The sequence below is a fragment of the Saimiri boliviensis genome, chromosome 1 (genome assembly GCF_048565385.1).
Source record: "Saimiri boliviensis isolate mSaiBol1 chromosome 1, mSaiBol1.pri, whole genome shotgun sequence".
Taxonomy (NCBI): Eukaryota; Metazoa; Chordata; class Mammalia; order Primates; family Cebidae; genus Saimiri; species Saimiri boliviensis.
Window position 1 is genome coordinate 161,176,270 of NC_133449.1, and position 8,433 is coordinate 161,184,702.

General features: G+C 41.8%; 1 pseudogene; it reads right to left on the reverse strand.

Annotated features, from left to right (window-relative positions):
* Nucleotides 1-7,415: 7,415 nt before the first annotated feature.
* On the reverse strand, nucleotides 7,416-8,211 carry LOC101035496 (translationally-controlled tumor protein-like; annotated as a pseudogene).
* Nucleotides 8,212-8,433: the final 222 nt, after the last annotated feature.

Genomic DNA, 8,433 nt, shown 5'->3' on the forward strand with positions numbered 1-8,433 from the left:
TGTTCCCACATTTTTCTGTTTTCTTCTGAGCCCTCCAAACTGTTCCAGCCTCTGCTTGTTACCCAGTTCCAAAGTTGCTTTCACGTTTTCAGGTATGTTTTCAGCAATGCCTCATTCTACTGGTACCAGTTTTCTGTTTTATTCCATTTCATGCTGCTGATAAAGATGTATCCAAGACTGGGAAGAAAAAGAGGTTTACTTGAACTTACAGTCCCACATGGATGGGGAGGCCTCAGAATTATGGCAGGTGAAAGGCACATTTTACAGGGTGGCAGCAAGAAAAAATGAGGAAGATGCGAAAGCAGAAACCCCTGATAAAATTATCAGATCTCATGAGACTTATTCGTTACCACAAGAACAGTATGGGGGAATCCACCACCATGATTCAAATTATCTCCCACTGGGTCCCTCCTACAACACGTGGGAATGATGGGAGTACAATTCAAGATGAGATTTGGGTGGGGTCACTGAGCCAAACCATATCAATGATGAAGACTGGGTTTTAAAAGTGACTGCACAGTTATACATCCCCATCATCATTGTATGAAGGTTCTGATTGCTCCACATCCTTGCCAATGCTTATTGTTACCTGGCTTTTGATTGTAGCCATCTTAGTAGGTATAAAGTGGTATCTCATTGTGGTTTGGATTTGGCTTTCCCTGAGGACCAATGATATCAATCATGTTTCTATGAGCTTATTGGCCATTTACATATCTTCTTTGAAGAAACATTTATTCGGATCTTTTAAAATTGGTTATTTTTACTTTGATTTTTAAATTGTAAGCATTCTTTATATTATATATACATATATGCTTACAATATATGTATATACGTATATATTGTTCCATATTGTATCAGATATAAGATTTGCAAATATTGTCTCCCTGGGTTTTCTTTTCAATTTCTTGATGGTGTTCTTTGAGGCACAAAAGTTTTTCATTTTGAGGATGTACCCAGCATCTCAAAATTAGCAAAATGCTTCCAAGGATACTTCTGAATTTTCTCTCACAGCCATTCTGTAAAGCACATAGGGCAGAGGTTATGTTTCAGTTTCATAATTGATTAATGCACCCTTGGACAAGCTGCTCAGCCTCTCAGCCTCATGATGAGACAGAGGGGTGGAATCCAGACTTAAATGTGGGCCCCTCACCATCCTTTGTCTAGGATTCATTTTATCTCATCCAGCTGAATGGTGATCAATTCTGGTCTTAGGTGAGACCATGAAACCTCGGGTCATCAAAAATCCCCCCCAAATAACTTCTATTAGGAAAACAAGCTTTTTTCCCCTGCATAATTATGAGAACATAAATAGAGGGGTGTGAAATGTTACACCCATAAGGATGTTCATAACAATTGGTGGCCACTGGCAAGGTGCAAGAGGAAGGCCTGGGGTGGGATTCTCTGTGGGGCTCGCCTGGAAAGATAATCACAAGAGTAGAATCTTGGCTCATGCCTCTCAAGGGAATGGAGTTGAGAACCATGGAGCAGAGATTCCCTTTGTTTAGGAGTTTGTTTTGAACTTGTTTAGATTCCAGGAAGGGAGATACAACTCCCACTGGAAAGAGGAAAATATTCCTAGATGTTGGGAAAACACTGATACAACTTTTCTGCCTCTAGCAAAAGGAAAGAGACAACCTTTCTGGGCCAGCTTTGCCCATGGACCTCACCCTTCACAGGCTGCCATCTAGGCTACCCTCAGGAAAGTTCTCTTTTCTACAAAGAGCTCCCATCCATCTTTCTTACTTGAAAGACCCAGTGACAAGTCAAGTTAAACAGGCAAAGTCAGAGTTGACATTTTTATAATGTGGAGCAATTCCAGCGAAGTCAAGCATGAAGCCCTGAGCAAATTAATATACATTATATAATAATATACTATCATTTAATTATATAATATATTTATAATTATATACTACTGTATATAGTATGCATATATATGGATATGTTTGATTATTATATGATTAATATTATCTTAAGGGTGTTTGTGTATATATATATTATATATATATGTAATATATATAATCTTTCTTCTAAAAATGGGATCACATATTCATGTGTCTAGAATAGAGCCAAAGATCTGGAAGGTCACTCCAAAATACCAGTGGTTGCCTTTAGAGAGGGGGCTGAGCTTGGGTTAGGGCTGAAGTTGTTTGAGGGGAAACTGGCTTTTTTATTCACTATATAGTTTGAACTTTTTAATACACATGTTTCTATTGTAATAACATCATTTAAAGCAGAATACATTTGGTGGTTTTGGGACCTGCCTTCCCTGCAGGATGGCACTTCCCTCATTACCCTCATTAGGGAGCAGGGCTCCTTCTTACTCTACAGCATTACAAACATGATCTCTGACGTTCCCCTCTACACCATCCACTTTGTCTGCTCTCCCACTCTGTGTTAGGCTGTTCCTGTATTGCTGTAAAAAAATAACTAAGACTGGGTAATTTATAAAGAAAAGAAGTTTAATTGGCTCACAGTTCTGCAGGCTGTACAAGCCTCTGCTCATGTTCTGGGAAGGCCTCAGGAAGCTTTTACTTAGAGAAGTTCAAGTGCAAGCAGGCACATCATCTGGTGAAGCAGGAATGAAAGAGAAAGGAGAGGAGAGGTACCACACACCTGTTTTGTTTTTGTTTTTGTTTTTTTTTTTTAAAAGTAGAGATAGAGTCTCATTCTGCACCCAGGCTGGAGAGCAGTGGCTCAATCTTGGCTCACTGCCAACCTCCACTGTCTGGGTTCAAATGATTTTTGTGCCTCAGCCTCCCACCACATCTGGCTAATTTTTTTTTTTTTTTGTATTATTTTTAGTAGAGACAGGGTTTCACCATGTTGGCCAGGTTGTTCTCAAACTCCTGACCTCAGGTGATCCACCAGCCTCAGCCTCCCAAAGTGTGGGAATTACAGGCACAAGCCACTGTACCCTGCCTGTCACACACTTTTAAATGACCAGATCTCATGAGAAATTGCTCACTGTAACAAGGACAGCACCAAGGGGATGATACCACACAATTCATGAGAAATCCACCCCCATGATCCAATCACTTCCCACTAGGCTCCACCTCCAACATTGGGGATTAAATTTCAACATGAGATTTGGATGGGAAATATATACAAACTGATTCCTGAATCTGCTGGACAGTCGTCTTATGACCTTATGCCATGGATCATTCTTGCTGTAATTTCCGTTACCACCCACTTGGGCCTCCTCAACCAGTCTGACTCCAAGGTCAACTATTTCAGTGACTCTATCACCAGCTTTCTGGATTCTGTTACCCCATTGTCCCCTGGCCACCCCTACATTGCCAGCTCAGAACCTTCTGCTCTCTCTGCTGTGTTTCAAGTCTGCGGGAAGAGAGCCATAAATGTCCATGACTGGGTCCCCTGAAAACTCCCAACAACCAGCCCACTTGCCCCTCACTGCCCCAAGCAATCTTATTCCTTTCTGTTGACTTCTTATGACACTGCCCTCCCATGTACACCTTTTCCCTTCTCCTGGTTTATATGGAGAACACTGAGACTTCCATCCAACAACTGCTCCAAATGCCCCCCTCCTTCTCTCAAACTCTTAACAGTTTTGTGTATCACATTCTCCTTGTGGCCCATCTCAGAAGAGCTCTGTCTCTGAGACAGGCTGTTTTTATATATCGTCAAGTCCATCCTAGTTTTCTTTTGGTGCTGTCCTCATTATAGTGAGTAAATTCTTGTGAGATCTGGTCATTTGAAAGTGTGGGCAGAAGAACCTCCCTCCAGAAAAACAAACAAATGAAAACAACAACAACAAAAAAATCCGGTGTTTTTCTTCTCCTTCGCATCATTGGTCTATTTCTCTTTTGTTCATATTAGTGTGTCACACGTCTCTATTCTGGACTTAGTTCATTTAATAGTTCCCTTCACAAAATGGTTGGAAAAACAGGCATGCATACAGAATGTTGTGGAGGCTGCTTGCATTCCCCTCGCATCAGGACTGACTCACTTATCCCCTGGTTGCTGGAAGCTTTCAAGGTTGACAGCTCTCAGTGTAGTCCCTCTCTAGAGCTTGCCTAGAATTGAAGAGAACAATCTCCTGGGCATGGCCCCTTCTGAAGCAGCATGACTCCAATGACTGGTTGTTATAGGGGTGAAAAGGTTGGGCCCCCTTACCTCAATTCAGGAACTCTGAAGGGGGTACCCACTCTAGAGCTCTCCGTAGGAACCAACTGAGGCCTCTGTTGGATCTGTATTGCTGCCCAGCAACTCTTCCTGCCTGATCTTGTTTCTCTCACTCCATTCACTGGTGTGGCTCCCAAGAGCACATTCTCATAAATTTCCTGCCTGTCACTCTTCTTCTCAGAGTCTGCTTCTAGGAAACTGACCAATTACAGCGGGCTTTTCAAATCTGGAAAGAAATCTTGAACATGGATGGGAAGAATCAATACTCAAATTGATTTCATCTTCTTGGAACACAGAGCCCAGTCTAAGAAGGTAAACCTCCTTGGATCGATGTAAACTTTCGAATTATGTAGCTTAAAGAAAAATACAGTTGTACAAATATAAGATGTAGGCTGGGAGTGGTGGCTCATGCCCGTAATCCCAGCACTTTGGGGAGCTGATGTAGGAGGATCAGTTGAGTTCAGGAGTTTGAGACCAGACTGGGCAACATAGAGACAGCCTATCTCTATAAAGAATGTAAAAAGTGTGGTGATGTGCACCTGTGATTCTAGCTACTCTGGAGACTGAGGCAGGAGGATTGCTTGAGCCTGGGAGGCTGAGGCTGCAATGAACTGTGATGATCATGCCACTGTACTCCAATCTGGGCAACAGAGTAAGAACCTGTCTCAAAACAAAAACAAAACAAAAAACCAAGTATAAGTTGTGAGAGATTTCGGCTCACATTTATTTGAAAACTAAACAAACAAACAAAAAACCCCCCCCAAAACCCTAAGGGATCCCTTCATTCTTTCATCTATGTATTTATTTATTTACATAGAAGTACATATTCTGTGCTAGGCACTTGCTGCATAGAAGGGGTGGGGGGCAGAAATGTGAGGAGGCAGAAAATAAACAAAAACCCAGATTTATGATTATACTCCATGTAAATAAACAGAGGGCAACAAAAACAAATAAAAGGAGTGTCTCTCAGGTGAGGTGACATTGAAAGCCTGGTGAGAGATCCATGCCAGTTTCAGTGGGGCAGATGTTCAGGCCATCAAAGGTAAGGAACTATGGGCTCTGCAGGGTTCCTGCTCCCATGTCATGCTAACTGGAGGCTCCAGTCATTGAAGGAAGGGCTGCAGGTGGAGTTACCTGTGGTCTTGCTGCTCAAAGCATGGTCTGCAGACCAGTGGAACAGGTACTACAGGCAAGCTCCCATTAGCAAGGCCAATCTTCTGGTCCCTTCCCATCCCTCAGGATCAGAATCTTCACCTTACTGGTTTCCAGGTATGTTAATTTCCCGTGGCTGCTGTAATGAATTACCACAGACTTAGTGCTTAGAACAATACAAATTTATTTTCTTACAGTTACAGATGTTAGGAATTTCAAAGGAATCTTTCTGATTATCTTTGAGGACAGGTGGATCTGGTTTTGCATTTCTGGATATGCCCTCTGATTGAAACTGAGATTTTGTTTCTGTCATGACTGCTTGGATCTCCTTCCCTGTAGCCCTACGTGTTCCAGATGCTTGAAGAACACGCACAAGACAAGTAGAACAGTGATTGCACGTGTCCACCCATGCGCACAAGCTTTGCATAAGTAAAAAAATAAATCTTTTCAAATTGCCATCATTATTTAGTGAGGTATAAACTTTTTTGTTATCTTTATTTAATTATTATTATTATTTACAAAGGGGGAAATATGCCAAAGAACATACAACTCAAAACCGGTAGAGCCAGAATTTAATTCAAGTCTTCTGATCACAAATCTAATGCCCAAATTGACCACTGAGAGGTACAAACACATTCAAGTATTGGTAGAATTTCTATTACCTTCTTGGATAGCAGCTGGTCTGGCTGATTTCTGCACCCAGAGAAAACAAGCCCAAGAACGGGGAAGTGTTATGGGGGAAGGGTATGTTATTCTGTGTAATTCATGTAACTCTTTAGTCTGCTCTCTGTTAGATCGGATGAACAGTCTGTGTCATCTTCAAGAAGAGAAGAGGCTTCCTCTGCTATTACCCAAGGCTCCCAGCAAGAGTGGGGGCACTCTGAATAGATTGCTGGTTGAATGGAGGTTACTTTATCAGGCAGGGGAGAGTGCAGAGGTCATTCTTGGAGGGTGGCCACATTCATACAAGATGGTGCAACTCCTGCATGACATCTTTCCCAGGTCCTGGTATTATAAAGTTGCTTCACCCAGGACGCTGTAATCAGCTATAGGCAGTGCTCTGTGAAGGCCATCAAGAAACTGGGGAATTGAGGGACCTTCAGTTACTGGAATATGCCTGTTACAGAAAATGCTTCTTGTTCTTCTGAGTTGCAGTGGAGATTGTGTTTGGGACTGAGATCTGGTATCTTCGGTGATGCTCAGTATGAGGGGCCATCTCTCAAGTCAGGTCAAGAGTATAATAGCCTGGGAGACACCCTGGACCTTTCTTCCAAGAGCACCCCCGATACAACCTGATTATCTTAGAATTTCTTCTCGTTTTCTTTACCCTTCTTCATCTCCTTTTTTTATATTTTTAAAACAATACATTTTATTGCACATATTTGAGGTTCAGAGCATGGTGTTACGAGATATATACAGATAGTAAAATGGTTTCTATAGTGAGGCAGCTTAACATATCTATAATTTCATATAGTTAGTTTTTGGGTATGTGTGACAAAAGCAGCTAAAATTTATCTGTTTAACAAAAAGTCCTAATACAAAACAATATTACTTTTATTGATCTATTTATTTATTTTTGAGCATGGTCTTTCCCTATATTGCAACTCAGAATCAAAACCTTTGATTCTTCTTTATATTCCAGTCCCAGAAGTAGTTTCCACTGTAGAAGTTAATTGATGAGTCTTATTCTTTTTTTTTTTTTTTTTTTTGAGACGGAGTTTCGCTCTTGTTACCCAGGCTGGAGTGCAATGGCGCGACCTCGGCTCACCGCAACCTCCGCCTCCTGGGTTCAGGCAATTCTCCTGTCTCAGCCTCCTGAGTAGCTGGGATTACAGGCACGCGCCACCATGCCCAGCTAGTTTTTTGTATTTTTAGTAGAGACGGGGTTTCACCATGTTGACCAGGATGGTCTCGATCTCTCGACCTCGTGATCCACCCGCCTCAGCCTCCCAAAGTGCTGGGATTACAGGCTTGAGCCACCGCGCCCGGCCGAGTCTTATTCTTTCTAGTAGTAGCTTACAACCAGGCTGTAGCTTTTCCAGGAACATTATAGGATGAATTTAGTTTAAATATGTATTAAACTAAAAGGCATTCTCTCAAATGAGTTTAAATGCATTTTACTTTTAGACAACCTACATGGCATGTTTTTCTTAAAAACAATGCTTCCACTCCAGACAAATCACGGTCAAAATAAATGAAGAGCTCGAGATGACATCAGTCTCATTTGTCTTAAGTCCTGGTGTTGTATGGATGACAAGCCGAAGCCAGTTATGATGACAGGTGATAGATCCAAAGTAATTGTGAAATTTGTTAACATTTTCCCATTTCTAAGCCATCCTTAAAGAAAATTACATAGGTGGTTCAACATCCTCATGGTAGTCCAATAGAGCAACCATGCTATCTGGATTCATGTTTTCGCCAACACAGAAGTAATAGATTTTGAAATGAGCAAGAATGTGTTTGATTTGTTCTGTAGCCCCTGTCATAAAAGGTTTTACTTTTTCTGATCTCTGTTCTTCAAGTTTGCCTTTGATTGATTTCATGTAATCTTTGATGTGCTTCTTGTAGGTTTCTTTTGTGAAACTTGTTTCCTGCAGGTAGGTGATGGTTCACGACAATATGGACACCAGTGATTACTGTGCTTTGGGTACCTTCGCCCTAGGGGCCTTCAGCGGAGGCATTTCCACGGATGAGTGAGTCATCAATGTTACCTTCTGTCCTGCTGACCATCTTTCCCTCACCTCCAGGCACAGACTGTCCGCAATCACCTAGATCTTGTAGATGTCGGAGAGCATCTCATCGTGGCTGATGAGGTCCCGGTAGATAATCATGATGACGGCCGAAGGGAGATGAAGGCAACCCTAGCTTAGCAGGAGCTGGAAGCTCTGAGCAAGGTCGGTGCAGCCTGAGCAGCGCTAGCGGGCAGGTAGGAGCAGGAAGAAAAGCACTTTTATTTTATTACTATAGTCATGTTGCACATTAGCGCTCTAGACTTGTTCATTCTACATATCTCCTACTTTGACATCTTCCTATACCCCTCACCTTAGTAACCACTGTTGATTCTTTAGCCCTGTATATTTGGTCTTTTTTTTTTTTTTTTTTTTTTTTTTTTTCAGTGTCCACATGTAAGTTAGATCA